This window comes from Amphiura filiformis, chromosome 2 (assembly GCF_039555335.1).
Source record: "Amphiura filiformis chromosome 2, Afil_fr2py, whole genome shotgun sequence".
Taxonomy (NCBI): Eukaryota; Metazoa; Echinodermata; class Ophiuroidea; order Amphilepidida; family Amphiuridae; genus Amphiura; species Amphiura filiformis.
Window position 1 is genome coordinate 20,037,972 of NC_092629.1, and position 16,863 is coordinate 20,054,834.

The 16,863-nt window shown below is 36.6% G+C and overlaps 1 long non-coding RNA gene across 1 annotated transcript; it reads left to right on the forward strand.

The window, feature by feature from the left end:
- Positions 1 to 247: 247 nt before the first annotated feature.
- LOC140135578 (uncharacterized) lies at positions 248 to 3,993 on the forward strand. The gene is made up of 3 exons (XR_011856542.1): positions 248 to 349; positions 2,533 to 2,696; positions 3,842 to 3,993. It is a non-coding gene; the product is annotated as an uncharacterized lncRNA (long non-coding RNA).
- The last annotated feature ends 12,870 nt before the right edge of the window (positions 3,994 to 16,863 follow it).

Here is a 16,863-nt window from a genome sequence, read left to right on the forward strand (position 1 = left end):
CCACTATAACAACTTACCTTAGATTTCAAAATGTTGCTGACTGCATATTTATGTTTTAAAGACACAAAATCAATTTTCTTAAATTTTATCATTTTTTTCTTCGTTTTTAAAAATATGTTTCAAAAGGATCAAAATTTGACTTGCTTCAATACAAAACAACGTCTAAAATGTCTCACTCACAGTGACTCTACGTGCACCCTTATCTTTCCATATTAACTATGTATTTAACCTTCCATCCATTGAAACAGACTTTCGATGAGTGCGTTTTGCAAGAACTTGATGAATGTGTGTCACCGGTGAAACTTTCTACTCAAATTTCATTTTTCTGCGGTATTCATCCGGGTTGCAGGTACGTATGCTGTTCAATGGAAACAAAATACTTTAAGGGGTGGGGTATGAACCTTTGGACAGTATTTATTGTGGGACATTAGAGCACATCAGACATATCGAATTGCATTCTGAATACGAAGAATGTCCTTCTGATATCAAATAATTTTGAAGTTTTGAAATTTGCAATGTAATACACATTTTATGGTAAATGATTAAAAATTGATATTTTTGATATTTAACAGTACTCGAAGTAAACTTTATAAATCTGATATTATGTACTTAAAGTGTATGTAAGTGGGATGAAAAGCCGACGATCAATTGAAAATTATGACCTTTCCAATTGAAGATATGGATTTTTTTCCCAAAACACCAAAATAAACTAGGTCTTTTGGGGGAAAATCTTCAATATGAAAGGTCAAAATTTTCAATTGATCGTCGGCTTTTCCTCCCACCTACATACACTTTAAGAATATCTCATTAGATTTATAAAATTTACTTCGAGGACTGTTTATATCAAAAATTTGAAAAATATCAAATTTTAATGATTTGTCATAAAATTTGTATTATATCGTGAATTTCAAAAATGAAAATTATTTGATATCAGAAAGACATTCTTCGTATTCAGAATGCAAATTGATATGTCTGATGTGCTCTCATGTCCCACAAAAAATACTGTCGAAACACTCAAAACGTTCATTCCAGATCCCTTAAGGTGTTAAGCATAAAAAGCTATAAAAGGTGCAATGACATCGTAATTTTTACATTTAAATAAGTCTAGAGAACCTGTGGCTACCTTATTTTATTCTGCTGCGAAGCAGGCGACTACAAAGTTTATCCATGCACTTTGATTTGAAGCCAAAGCGGTAATGGCATCTAGCAGTAAAAAGTTGTCTAACTTGTAATGTAATAATTATGCTCTTCGAATAGAGATAAACTTGTTTTTGCAATACACCTGCCTTTTAATATAGTCGAAGGTAGCTGTTCCATGTCAATAGATGTCACTCTGGACCAACGCTCTGCAAGGTCTATTGTTTTATTGTTTCCGATTAGAGCGCGGACATATTGGAAAATGTTGCTAATCAATATTCATCGAGAGTGTACATTCAACGTCCAGTTTTCGAAATTGGGCGACTTGTGTTTGGCAGGTGTGAAATACATCTGACTGGGCGTATTAATTACGTAACGAATAAAGGCATTGACATCCTCGAATGGCTGCCCAGTGCTGTTATGTGTTTAGTTATTATATAGGCCTAACAATTATTATTAAATTTATTCATTATTCCTTTCTTTTCCCTTCTCTGTACTTATTCTTTCCCAGGTCTACACTTTATCACTCCCTCGCTCTCCTTGTCCCATCTCACCCTCTCTCTTTCATTCCCATCATTTTCCTTATATTTCTATTTATCTACTTGTCTTTATTATATCTCTTCATTTCTTCCTCTTTCTCCCTTCCTCCAGCCCTCTCTCATTATCCATATCCCCTCTTCCCCTCTTCCTGCCTCCTCCCTCGCAAGACTTCTCACAGGGGTAAATCTGTCCCTCACCAACCCCCCCCCCCCCCTCCCCTCCTTGGGTACGCCACTATTTCTATACCAATCTCCAACTAAATGGAAATTTGTTAAAAACAACCTTTATAGGCCTATACTTATACTTTACATGTATACGTATAGCGATTACCATCATAGAGTAATATATGTGGACATGGCAGCCTTAATACATTCTGATGTGCAATCGATCAGCAAGAGCATTCAATTTATTTAAATGAAGCGCCTGTGGGTGGTAAAGATGATTGCATCTACAGACTTCAGAACCACACAAGCACACGTTTGGGATACGTGAAAACAATAGTACCACTTTACACATGACTGTGTTGTGGTCACTTATTGATACTCGCCTGTTGCGTAGAGTGTTAATATGATGCCGGATCAGTGACCAATTTAATGGCGGAACCCCTTTGTTCGAAACAATGGTACCACTTTTATGAATAGCCTATCGCAAACTCTAATCGGCATCAAACGAACAAAGCATTGCATAAGCTATTGCGACTCTATGTCTATTGAAAGCTCTTTGCTCACAGTCATAGAGCAATACTGTAACACAAGGGATGTGAAAAAGCATGACTTTTGCTGCAATGGATATTGTCGCTACCTTTATTGTCATAAATCTTGAATAACAGGTGTCACCTTTGCATCTTTTTTATAGTGAACCATCAGAATGGTCATTGGAGCAAGCTAAGAAGCATATAGAAGAAGAGTATTTATTTGTTGGCATCAATGAAGATTTTGAGTCTACAGTCATGATCTTAGAAAGACTAGCTCCTGATTTGTTTAATGGAATTGTGGCAGAGTATAAGAAACCAACAGCAGGTAAATCAGCAGGTGTATTACTATTCTTTGGGTGGGCTGTTTCTTTTTACCAATAAATCATAAAAATAGCTTTGAGTCCGATATATTACAACAACATTTTCCTATTGGTAGGGAATAATAAGATATCTTTGTCACTAAAACAACAACTGCTTCTTTACAACAACTTAGGATAGACATGCCAGTTTCGTGGCCACATTTCTATATAAGGTAGTTTTGTTTCTGTGGTAAATCAATGAAAATCGCAATTTTAAGTCCAGCGCCTATGCCGCCATGCGTATCACTCTGTCTGACGTGACTGTGGTCGGTCTATCCTGTACGTCTGTACGCCATCTACGTACAATGTTATTAAAATTGCGTATTCGTTCGACTAATAATTTGATTGTATGAATAAAACAACGGGATATTTCGTTTTATTATCGGGTTGGGTTAATGAATGAAAAAGGAGAGCTTGAATGACAAACTTGGAATATTTCCTCCTTCAGGATGATTTCCACCTAGGCTATATGTAACGGGCTCATTACAGAGTGTCAGCTCACCTGCCATGCTCATGATTAGCGTGTTTCGAGATAAAAGTCAATTTTGCCACTTCTGAAATGCTCTCTTTTTCGTTCAAATTGGTATATTAGAAAAAATAAAGTCGCGTAGTTCTGAATGAGGTATTCAAATTGCCTACTAAGATTTAGTGTCTTAAAGAACGTCTCCGACAATCACAACATTATGCCTTAGGAAAATTATTATCAAGCACAAAAACTGCCGTGTCTCAACACGTGATATTCAAAATTCCAGGGCCGAAAATGTCTGGTGCAATGGTATCCCAGTAATACAATCTTCTGTGATACAATGAAGGCTGGCGACAGTTGAGCACATATAACCATGACGTCATTGCCCTAGACAATTTCGGCCCGGAGATTTTTAATATAGCGTGTTGAGAGACGACTGTTTTATTCGTTTTTTATGGTTAATATGAGTTTATTTTAAATACAACCATGTGATTCGTGTTTGATAATCATTTTTCTAAAATATAAGGCCATAATGTCGTGATTGCCGTAGACTTCCTTTAAAGATAATGCTTTTGTTTTTAAGTGTACAGATACATTTTGTGCCCAGTATAATTGTGTGTATCTTTGTTTACATTGATTTGCTAGATGACGCAACAACTACGACCAAATCTCACAAAGGACCACTCCCTTCTAAGAAAGTCCGTGCAATAATGATGACAAAATTGGACCTGGAGTACCAATTGTATAACTTTGTTAAGAACAAACTTGAAAGACTAAAGGATACATTGGGCATCACAAAATAATCCTGATGCACATTGATGTACTTCTTCTTACACGATTCATGGCAAACTTCATTCAGTAAAAAATCATCACTTTTAAAATGTGTGACCCGTTCTGTCAAAATCAGACGGATCTGTGTGCCGACATGTTACAGGTGACAAAGTTTCTGTCGGAGCGGGTCACGCCATACTCCAAGAGTTTCTAGAATGTGTTCAAAACCAACTTGTGCTATAGTTTATGTGGTTTATTTATGGGTCTCAGACAAAAGAATGGCACAAGTATCTTTTACATGTTGAACTTCCCTGTTTTATGGGAACACCGGTTCGATCTCATCTGAAGCCCGGGCTGAGTAAGCAGACATTCTGTAACCAGTAACATGTCGGCGCCCTGTTCCGTCTGATTTTGACAGAATGTTTACAAGTATCTTAAATGAGTAAGCGCAAGAAGTCATTTCATACCAATTAAAAATCGAGTTTCTAAAGCCATAATGTACGATTTCAAATTTCAGAAAATATTTAAAGCCGAGAATACAGGGTAAGGCGAAAGAAAAAAACCACGCGAAGTTCTATGGGGCACCTAATGTCTGAATACAACATTAGAGAGATTGCGATTTCCAAACGTATTCAAAACCACTCTCCTGTATCGAAGCGAGGTCACGTATTTAACCAGTTTTGAAGATTTTCTACGTGCGAAATCAGCGTAGATACTTCGTTGAAAATGCACAAAATTTGTCCATTTCACATTATGTTGAAGACAGTCAAGGATAATGAACATACGAAGGAAATTCTAATTATTATTATGCTCCTTTTTGTTTGTAACAAATCATTATAATAAAGGTACAGCGATGTGTTAGAAATTTATACGCGATGTCCATACGCAGAGATTGTCCATTGAAATGTGTGTAATACTTTGCTTATAAAAAATGACATTGCGATAAAATTTCACATTTTGGACCCCAACGTCGAAGTTCATGCAACGCGCCTAATTTTCAGGATGACAAAGTCTCATTTTGAAAGTAAAGTCATGATAGCCTATATGGATTTCAGTGATCCTTAATTTACCATAATATATGTTTTTGGGCAACAATGATATTTGGGGAGCACAAAAATACAAAAGCGTGCTGTTTAAGTTAACTTTTCAACCACTATGCCCTCTATCGACCTAGATCAGATATTATAATAGTCTTTGTTCCTGCCGATCTTGTTCTCCTTCGTGACAAATGAGCACAATCCAGTTTGAAACCGAGACTAGCAATATTTGACACCGTATTAACGTACGTAAAAACGTACGTTAAAACGTACGGTCCACGTGCTGCGTATGAAACATCGCAGTCTCTCTATTATGTCAATATTGTTCTGTTGACCTGACAAACACAACGAAGTTGGCTGATTTCATGTCGGTGTGAGTTAAGACAATGATGTGGAAACATTACAAATATGCCCAAAAGGTCAGGTTTAAACAAAATTAACCAATTTCATATTTAAGATCGTACATTATGACTGTAAATGCTAATATGATAAGACACAATGCAAAATCGAGATTTGTAAGTGTAAATGTAAGAGGTCATTTCTGACGGGAAATTATAGTATAATTATGTCACGTCACGTAATGTAGTATCCACCAATCAAATGACAGATATATTTTATTCGTAAATATAAAACTGATTATGCCTGGTCTTGATTGCTACGCCTGACTTTTTCTTGCTTTGCCTGACCATTTCTGGAATGCCTGACCATTCCTGATCAAGCATAGTAAGGAATGGTCAGGTATGCCCAGAAATGGTCAGATACAGCATGGAATTATCAGGCATAGCAGGAAATGGTCACATATATGGCAAGTATATTGCACAATAGAACAGAAAAACCTGGTTTTTCGTCGATAAACCTGGTTTTTCGTTTTTCGATCGAAAAACCAGGTTTTCAAATCGAAAACCAGGTTTATCAATTCGATTGTCAGAGTTTTTGATAAACTTGGTTTTTCGGCTGATAAACCAGGTTTATCAAAAACTATGACAATCCAATCGATAAACTTGGTTTTTCGATTTGATAAACCTGGTTTTTCAATGGAAAAACCAGGTTTTTCGAATTTGATTGTCATAGTTTTTATTGATAAACCTGGTTTTTCAATCAAAAAACAGGTTTTTCGAATTCGATTGTCATAGTTTTTGAAAAATGAGGTTTATCGACCGAGAAACCTGTTTTTCCCCTGATAAACTTGGTTTTCAATTCGATTGTCATAGTTTTTTTGATAAACCTGGTTTTTCAATCGAAAAACCAGGTTTTTCAAATTCGATTGTCATAGTTTTTGAAAAACCAGGTTTATCGACCGAGAAACCTGGTTTTTCGCCGATAAACTTGTTTTTTCAATTCGATTGTCATAGTTTTTTTGATAAACCTGGTTTTTTCGAATTCGATTGTCATAGTTTTTGATTAACCTGGTTTATCAAAAAAAAAACTATGACAATCGAATACTATACGCTTGCACTCCCCGATTGCACTTAGGCTAGATCCTCCAGGCCTCGAATACCGGTACTCACGCACGGCCGCTTCACTGTGTTGTATTGAGGACTGGAGCAGGGCCTGGACTGGAGCAAACAACGTTCGAAAATATGAATATTGAGTAGATTTTGATTACGTCATTGATTTCAGAGACGGGAAATATAAAACAACAGACGCTTATGAAGCCGAGTGGATTTGCTGATTTATTGTGGTTTGTACGCTACATAGGCCTACAAGGAGCTTGAAAACAAACTGTCGAGTACCACAACTTCGTACACGCATCGATTCCCCCTAGTACTGTACACTCCATGCCAGCAAATTTTCAGCAATTTTCCGTCCGCCATTTAGTGATAAATCATGATGTGCTTACAGGGTTTTAACATGATATTGGTAGGATGGATGTGGAATCTTCAAGGGGTATATGTAAGAGCACCTTTACCAAATCGGCAGGAGCGATGAAATACCAGATTCAGGCGTGCTTGCCTTTATAAAATGGGGACGGAAAAAAGAAGAGAAAAGAGAAAAAGAAGGGAAGGAGAGGGAGAAAGAGAAGGAAAGGGAGAAGAAGAGGGAAGAAAAAGGGAAGGAAAAGGGGAAAGAGAAGGGAAATGAGAGGAAGAGGAGGGAAAGTGAAAGAAAGAAAGAGGGAGGGAGAAGAAAAAGGGGGAGAAGGGAGATTTTGCGATTTAAAAAAATAGGGACGATAACGACGTTTTAGGGACGATAAGGACGTTTGCCCCTCGGACTGACAATGCTGGCTACGCGCCTGTTTATGTATCTATACAGCACCCAAACCGGCTTCACCGATTCGGCGAGCAGGGCGCTCTATCCTTTCTACCTCGTTGATCACACCATGCCCGCGCGCCATGAAGTGTGTCGCCATTACTAATGGTTTGGAAATTCCGGTTTTTCGAGGAGCATTCGATTGTCATACAATGTAGTTTTTTGATAAACCTGGTTTTTCGAATTCGATTGTCGTAGTTTTTGACACACCAGGTTTATCGACCGAGAAACCTGGTTTTTCGTCGATAAACTTGATTTTTCAAATCGATTGTCATAGTTTTTTTGATAAACCTGGTTTTTCAATCGAAAACCAGGTTTTCGAATTCGATTGTCATAGTTTTTGAAAAACCAGGTTTATCGACCGAGAAACCTGGTTTTTCGCCGATAAACTTGGTTTTTCAAATAGATTGTCATAGTTTTTTTTGATAAACCTGGTTTTTAAATCGAAAAACCAGGTTTTTCAAATTCGATTGTCATAGTTTTTGATAAACCAGGTTTATCGACCGATAAACCTGGTTTTTCGCCGATAAACTTGGTTTTTCAAATCGATTGTCATAGTTTTTTTGATAAACCTGGTTTTTCAATCGAAAAACCAGGTTTTTCGAATTCGATTGTCATAGTTTTTGAAAAACCAGGTTTATCGACCGAGAAACCTGGTTTTTCGCCGATAAACTTGGTTTTTCAAATAGATTGTCATAGTTTTTTTTGATAAACCTGGTTTTTCAATCGAAAAACCAGGTTTTTCAAATTCGATTGTCATAGTTTTTGATAAAACAGGTTTATCGACCGATAAACCTGGTTTTTCGCCGATAAACTTGGTTTTTCAAATCGATTGTCATAGTTTTTTTGATAAACCTGGTTTTCAATCGAAAACCAGGTTTTCAAATTCGATTGTCATAGTTTTTGATCAACCAGGTTTATCGCCCGAGAAACCAGGTTTTTCGAAAAACTATGACAATCGAATTCAAAAAACCGCGAGATTAAAAACATTGTGTATTCTGATTGTTTGATTATACAAAAGAAATTAACAACAGAAGTTAAAGCATTCGTGAAAATTATAATTCAATGTGTGCGACACGATTTTTTCCAAGTGATGCCGATTTATCGGTTTTGACACAACTGGATCTCGCTCTTGAGTCCCGAGCCACGATCAAAATAATCACCACACAAACAGTCTATAATATCGAATTTATAAATTCGAATTAAACAATTCATCAAGTGATCATGGGCAGCGCCATTATGTTACCAATCTCCCAAGTGACATGATGATGGACCATACTCACACAGGTCTGTGCCTTTATAATAATGTTATGAAAAACTGAATTAAAACAATATTTACCGATCGACGTCAATAAAATTTCATCAACGGAAAGAAAAGGCAATGTTTTATTTTTTAAATTGCACGAATTTCCAAACAACGGTTCCTATGCTCACGATGATTAAACCTTTGATATCAAATTTGGTATCAACCTTCGAAGGAAAGTGTATAGAAAATTATTATATAAATCCATCTGATTAAATGGGGATGGAACTAGTGACGAGATTTTCATCCGGCTGTGTTTATTATGACTGTATACACCGATATTTTTGATTATTTGGTCGCCACGCTCTGTACGAATTCAGGGGTATTTTATAATAGCCCAACATTCGTTAAGCTTTCCTCTGCTTACCATCGCCAGCGCCCATAAACGTTGGAAAAAACCAGTACATCTGGCCGGATTCGAACCGGCGACCTTCGTATTACTAGCACGACGCTCTAGCCAATCGGGCAACAGAGGCATACTGGAGAAGACCGGAAGATACGGCCAGATGCACTGGTGTTTTTGTGTGGGGGTGTTTGTTTGTTTTGGTTCTTTTTTTTTTCTTCTTTTTTTTAAACGTTTGTGTGCGCTGGCTGCTCTGGCTAAAGATTAGAATTTGTTCCTTCTGCTTACTTATTTCTATAACTAAATTGTCACTAATAAGGTATGAATCAATCCTATTGGCTATAGAAGTAGTGATGCAACAGAATTACCCAGCAAACACAAAAACGTTTTAAAAACGTTTTAAATAAGTTATATTTTGGCTTTTTAGTTTAGGTAAAAACGTTTTAATAACATTAAAATGTCGGGTTATATAAAGGTTATGATAACGTTTTAAAACGTTTTGTATGAAAACACACTACAACAATATTTTTAAATGTTTTCAAAAAATGTTATTGTAAACTATTTTTGCAAACATTTTTGCAAAATATTGTGTCAATACTTAAAAAACATGTTAAAATATTTGAACCCAGGAAACACAGAAATGTTCTTAAAATGTTTTTTCAAAACCTTTTAATAACATTTAAATGTCGGGTTATATAAAGGTCATGAAAACGTTTTTAAAACGTTATTGAAAATATTTTGGGCAAACATTTTTCGCAAAATATTTTTCAACCCTAAAATGACATTCTGTTTAGAATGTTTTGTATCAAGTTTTCAAGAATGTTTTTGGAATGTTATTAAAACGTTTTTACACCCTTTATATAACCCGACATTTAAACGTTTTCTGTAAAACATTTTCGTTTGCTGAGCAGTAGATTATCAAAAAATGTTTTTAAGGTTATGAAAACGTTTTATACTCTTAATATACCCTTTATATAACCCGACATTTAAACGTTTTTGACAACCTTTTATAACCTTTTGCGAATGATGACGAAAACGTTTTGTGTTTGCTGGGTAATTACCATAGCGATATAGGAGGAAACTATTTTTGAATGTATTGCCCTGCACTGGACGTACGTTGTAACTAAGCATCGCACCAGTGATCATCAAAGAATAAGCATATGAAACTAGAACATAATTATATAGAATTTTCACATTATGCAGAGTCCATGTATGCTTCACTCGCACTTGTACGATTAGTGTCTTTAAAAAAAGCGGTATTGTATTCAAATCTATGATTGATAAACAGACATGACAGGTAATGAGAGCAGCTAGCTTACTTATAGTGCAGGGCATTACACTCAAAAATAGTTTTCACATATCCCTATGGTAATTAATCCTGTTACATCACTATATCTACGGCGAATACGCGACTCGAACGCGTCCAAGATTGATAACCCAAAGGGTCATTAGTTCCAAACCCCTTAAAGCTGCTTCCTTCCTAACCATGCACATGTTGTAAAAAAAGAACAGTTTATGACATAATACACCTTAAAACTACTTCCACTTGTAAAGTAGAGGTGGGAGAGATGAGAGCTACTCACAGAATTTAAACAAGACCTTATTATTGTCAGATATATAATATAAGAAAAATGTAAATCCTTTAAATATACATGCCCATTCACTGATTTCCTTCAGTAGATAATAATATTATATCAATTTAAGTCCTAACTAAATTTCTCTTTCACTTTCTCTCTTTGTCTCTTATTTGCTAACACTATTCCAGTAAACACAAACATGTTCTCGCTCTATCTCTTTTTTATTTGCTAACACTACATGTATTACTATTTATTGTAGGCCTATAATTCTCTATTAGTTGTTCTTTCTTTATCTGCCTAACATTCCAAATTATTTTGATTTGGTTTGTTTATTTCTTCTTGGTTGAGTCGACAGGACTTTTATAGCATTGCGTCAACTTATCCTGGAACCTATAAGGATTACATTAGTACAGATATCAGAACTAGGGAAGATCCGCCTTCTATTTTCGAATATTAAATTTAGTTGCGCTGACCAGCTCTGACACTTCGTTCACAGAGGATGACTCTCCCTGTACACGGGACCAGTTTTACGTGACTTCCGAACCACGAGACGTCGCACACACACTACCTATATCTGCACGTGCTAAGCAGTGTATACATGCGGATGAGAAGATATTCTACAATTGTATTCCGTAAAGTAACTGACCACAATTGTACGATTTCCGACATTTTGGGAGTAAGAGAATTCTCACTTAAGGCAAGCTGCCCAAGGCTCAGTCTTGAAACTCTCGCCGATCGTATTCTCCCGGCCGACAGCGCATACATCGGTCATCTCATTTGATAGCTTTTGATCACAATGATAGAGATTTTTCTTACTTAAATAAACTCAGTTTATAGCATGCGCCTTCAAGAGGTTAAGTGACGTTTGGCAACGGCGCAAAGCGACACATGACAAAATGGATTTATGTGTATTTTTTAAGATATCAAATGCACATCGATTTCTGACTGTGTTATTTCTTTTGGCTGTGTGTATATGCATGATTGTTTACTCGAGGAATTCCGTGCCTATACATGCATTGATAGGAGTGCGTCAAAATGCACCTGGCACTGTGCTACTATCTGCTAGAGATGGTGACATTCCGGGCGAAATTCAGGACAGCGATATTTCAAATACAGGTAATATATTTTAGCATTGTTTTAAATGTCAACCCTACGTTTTCAGGTGCAGCCCGTCGCTCAGAAGACCCGGTAACTTTCTGAGTAGCGGGCCTTCTGAATAACAGACTTTCTGAGTAACGGGTTTTTTTATTGAATTGTATGATAAAAGTCCCGCTACTCAGAATTTTTTTTCTGACTAACGGGCTGTATCCAACCCAAACCCCAATCCCAACCCTAAGCTGCCCCTAACCATAACCATATCCCTGTAAAGGGCCCGTTAATCAGAAGGCCCGCTACTCAGAAAATACCCGCTACTCAGAAAATATTTTTTGAGTTGCGGGCCTTCTGATTAGCGGGTCATTTCAAATGAAAACAAACCCGCCATTCAGAATTTGACTAGATTTCTGAATAGTGGGCCTTCTGAGTAACGGGTCTTCTGAGTGACGGTTGTCCCCTATGTTTTCTTTGCCTGTTTATGGGATAGCAGTAGGCCTACCAGATATATTTCGGGTCACATATTTCAGACCCCGTTTTCATTGTTGCTTTGTTAATTGTACAGTACGTGTGCTTGTGAGGATAATCTTGTACCCACCCACCCCCCCCCTCTCTCCTCCCAATATTTAGGCCATATTTGCCATTTTTAAAGCAAATTTACACCACTTAAAGGAGTATTTCGTGATCCTAGCATGCTCTTTTTATGACATTTTCAGTACATATCCACGAAAAAGCACATTCCCAAAATTTCAGTTGATTCCGATTTTGCGTTTGCGAGTTATGCATGATTATGTGTATTACACTGCTCCATAGACAATACGTTGTAATTTCGTTCTGGTGCACCAGAACGAAATTCAAATTTCGCGATATCTTTGCCAACCGAATTAATCTGCAAGAAATATTTTGTACATAAACATTATGTAGCCAGAGTATTCCAGTGATATAAAAATCTCAACTTTTTTTGAGAAAAGTGGGGGATGAGGCTGTGGATCACGAAATGCCCTTTTAATATAGTCCTGAGAATGTCGCTTTTCCCCAACGCTCTGCAGGGTCTATTGTTCTATTGTTTCCGATTAGAGCGCTGACATATTTGGAAAATGTTGCCAATCAATATTCATGAGAGTGTACATTCAACGTCCAGTTTGCGAAATTGGGTGAGTTGTGTTTGGTAGGTGTGAAATACATCTGACTGGGCGTTTTATTTACGTAACGAATAAAGGCATTGACATCATCGAATGGCTGCCCAGTGCTGTTATGTGTTTAGTTATTATATAGGCCTAATAATTGTTATTAAATGTATTCATCATTCCTTTCTTTTCCCTTCTCTGTACTTATTCTTTCCTAGGCCTACACTTTATCACTCCCTCGCTCTCATTGTCCCCTCTCACCCTCCTCTCTCATTCCCATCATTTTCCTTATATTTCTATTTATCTACTTGTCTTTATTATATCTTTTTATTTCTCCCTTCCTCCAGCCCTCTCTCATTCTCCATATCCCCTCCTCTCCTCTTCCTCCCTCCACCACTCCCAAGACTTCTCACAGAGGTGAATCTGCCCCTCCCCAACCCCCTTCCCTCTTTGGGTACGCCACTATTTCTATACCAATCTCCTTCTTAAAATAAAATTAAATGGAAATTTCTTAAGGGCTGGGGTATGAGCGACCTTGAAGTACAGGTATCTGGAGAAGGGAAGCAACGAGTTACTCCAAATCACAGCGACAGGTAGTGACTGGGCCGCCGAGTGCTAATATATATTTATTTTGGAAGGTTCGTGTTTGTTTTAAATTTTGGGGCGTTTTTCCAAAATTTCATATTTTTGGCGATATTTCAAAAAAGCGACATGCCAAAGACAAATCTTTTTGCACATACTTTGTTATTGCTAATACAACTCTTTTCTGCATACCTACGTTACAATTCGTTGTGGTGATTTAGTAATATTATAAATTTTGTGACTGCATTTTTGCGTTTTCGATGCGATTTTAGGCTTACCGTGATTTAACGTTGATATCTGGTCTTGCTCCTTTTATAATTTTACTTTGACCGTCGGCTTTTGTAAATAACAGAATGTAGATTGGCTCTGAATAAGTATCGTAGTCCTCTTGGTGGGTTTTTCATGATATAATTAGTTTGTATTTGCATGTAACAACCCAAAATCGACCTCTGAATTCGGGGTTGAATGCTGTTTCCGGAATACCTGTGGACTCAAACAAGTGCACGAGTGGCGACTATGGTTTTATACTTCCCGCATTCATGACTGCGTCAACGCCTAATAACATACTTCTTTGTATAGGTTGAGTGTAGCTGGTATACAAAAAAATTGGTTACATGTCAATGACCATTAACTTCAGGGATAGATCCTTTGCACGCCTTTCTATCATGCAGTATCTTTACCCACAGACATGTGCCCGTGTCACGTGCTAATATTGCGCAACGTTAAAGGTTAATATATATTTTTGACATGGAGAAGACTGTGTGCTTCTATGGCCGAGTGGTCTAAGGCATTGTGGTTTCTTCGTTGCTGTTCTCAGTGTCGCTTGTTCGAATCCCAGCGTCTGTTTCTTTTTCTTATGCGCTGATTTATTTTTCCAGCGTAGGTCCTAGAAAAACTAATTTATAATATAATTTCTTTTTGTATTATTTATTTATTTATTTATTTATTTATTTATTTATTTATTTATTTATTTATTTATTTATTTATTTATTTATTTATTTATTTAATGACGTTTTGGGGCTCGAGAGAACGGACACATTTATTTATTTGTTTATTTGTTTATTTATTTATTTATTTATTTATTTATTTATTTATTTATTTATTTATTTATTTATTTATTTATTTATTTATTTTTCGATTGATTATTTGATGATTGAGTGAGCAGATTTATCGATTGCTACTTTAGTTGTGGGACTTCTATTAGAGTTTGAATGACATCGTACATTAGTATTGATTTTTCCGTGAAACATTATCAATAATTAATATCACAAGTTTTATTGCAGATAAGTTGGCTTAGTGATACTATCTGTTGATTCAGAACCGGAAGGTGCCGGGTTCGATTCCCACCTATGTCTATTTTTTTAAAGACTTGGAAAATTACTGCAGTAAGTTTATTTGGCGCGCGATCTCAGTTATTCATTTTCTGATGGCTGTGCCTCTTACAGGCACCCTCCCTCTGGAATCCAAACCACGGTTCGCTCATAACACCTCCCTTAAAAACAACCTTTATAGGCCTATACTTATACTTGCATGTATACGTACAGCTATTACCATTATAGTGTAATATAGATATATGGACTGGACATGGCAGCCTTCATACATTCTAATGTGTAATCGATCAGCGAGAGCATTCAATTTATTTAAATGAAACGCCTAACGTCAGGTGGGTGGTAAAGATGATTGCATCGACAGCTAAAGCCTCCTTATATTAGGGATAACCATCAAATTGTTTTCTGGATAGAACTCATCAACAGAAGTATTTTGGTGGTTAAATGGTCAAAATCGGTCAAAAACTTTTCGAATTATGAATTTTCAAAGTTTCCAATTCTGACCGGTCATTGGAACGAAATAAAATGACAAGGTCCAAAAATAGCAATTGGGAGCAAAATTGGCATAAGCATATATTTACCTTTATATATTTCTTTATTTTAACATATATGCAAACATGAAACAAGCATATTGTGAAAGCATCAAAGGGGTTTCTTATGAAATGGCACTTTACTAGTCAATGGCTAAATTATTTTTTCAAACCGAGGCATTGAAATCATGCATTTAGAGAACATTTGCCAAAAATCATCCAAGATGGCCGATATGGCACAAAATCAAAATTGCACTAAGTCCAGGTGAACTTTTTTTTTCACAACCAAAAATGTCAATGTTATTGGGTTTAATATGACCAATTAGTAGGTGTATGCAAACAAAATCTTAAGTGTCATTGAAGGTCATTGACTCATTCACAACAATAGAGGTTATCTACTTCACTCATCATGCTCATATGTGACTTCTAACAAAAGGTGCTGGTTCCCGTAGTATTCTTCATTCAAACCAATTCAATGCATGACCTCGGAGTCACCTGCATGACTTTCGCGGGCTATTTTGAAACAGTTATGGTTGCACATTCAGGTACTTCTTTTGAAAGTTCTAAACAAGGTATAGCCAGCAGCAAGTTGTAGATGGTATAGGCCTAAATATAAGAAAACGTTTAGGGTTGAAATCAGGTGAAAAATACATCGAATGAGCACGAAACTTCACATTTATGTTCAGAAAGGTGTCTTCTTAGCATGATTCGAAAGGAGTATGGAAATTCCAAAGGGAAGCTGGTGATTTAATTTGTAACTCGAGATCTACTTGTTCAATTTTTTTTCCTTTTTACAGAGGGTATGATAGAGGTATTACTGGCAACTATGCCAAATTACAGCTCAGTAGGCCACGTTTTTCACCTGAAATTATTGACATGAATATTTTGTGCCATTCTTGAGCAGTGCTGAACTTAGCCACTGGCAATTGAACGCACTGTGGCGATGGAACAATTTTGACTCGCACTTACAGGAAAATGAAATAAGTTGTGTTGCTGTAATTTGCAAGATAGTTACAAAATATAATTGGTATTCACTTCCCCAATTTGTACAGAAAAATATTGAAAAATAAAAGAATGAGATCAATTTAGAAATGTCTGTGCAAGCAGTGCACAGTTGAGCTCCCTGCATGTCTATGGGAGCGTTCTAATCATGTTGATGGTTCATTGGTCATCCCTACTTATATACTTCAGACCCACACAAGCACACATTTGGGATACGTCAGTACAATGGTACCACTTTACACATGACTGCCCTTACACACGACTGTAGTGTGGTCACTTATTGATACTCGCCTGTTGTGTAGAGCGTTAATATGATGCCGGATCAGTGACCAATTTAATGGCGGAACCCTTTATTCGAAACAATGGTACCACTTTTATGAATAGCCTGTCGCAACTTCTAATCGGCAGAAAACGAACAAAAGATTATATAATCTATTGCGACTCTATTTCTATTTAAAACCTCTTTGCTTTTCCCTACCTTAAAAATTGACATCGCTGTAATATTATCATGATTATAAGCTGTCAGAAAAATAGGAACACGCCCCTCGCCTTCTGTAATTCATGAATATTGTTCATGCTTATAATGTGTATAGTAGGGACATAGGAATTCAGTGACCGCTAAAGCAGAGGAAGGATTGAGGATTGTTCGGTTCTATGTCTGATAAGTACTAGTATACATGAAATCAGCTCCATTCCTCCCATAAGTGTGGGCGAAAATTCAA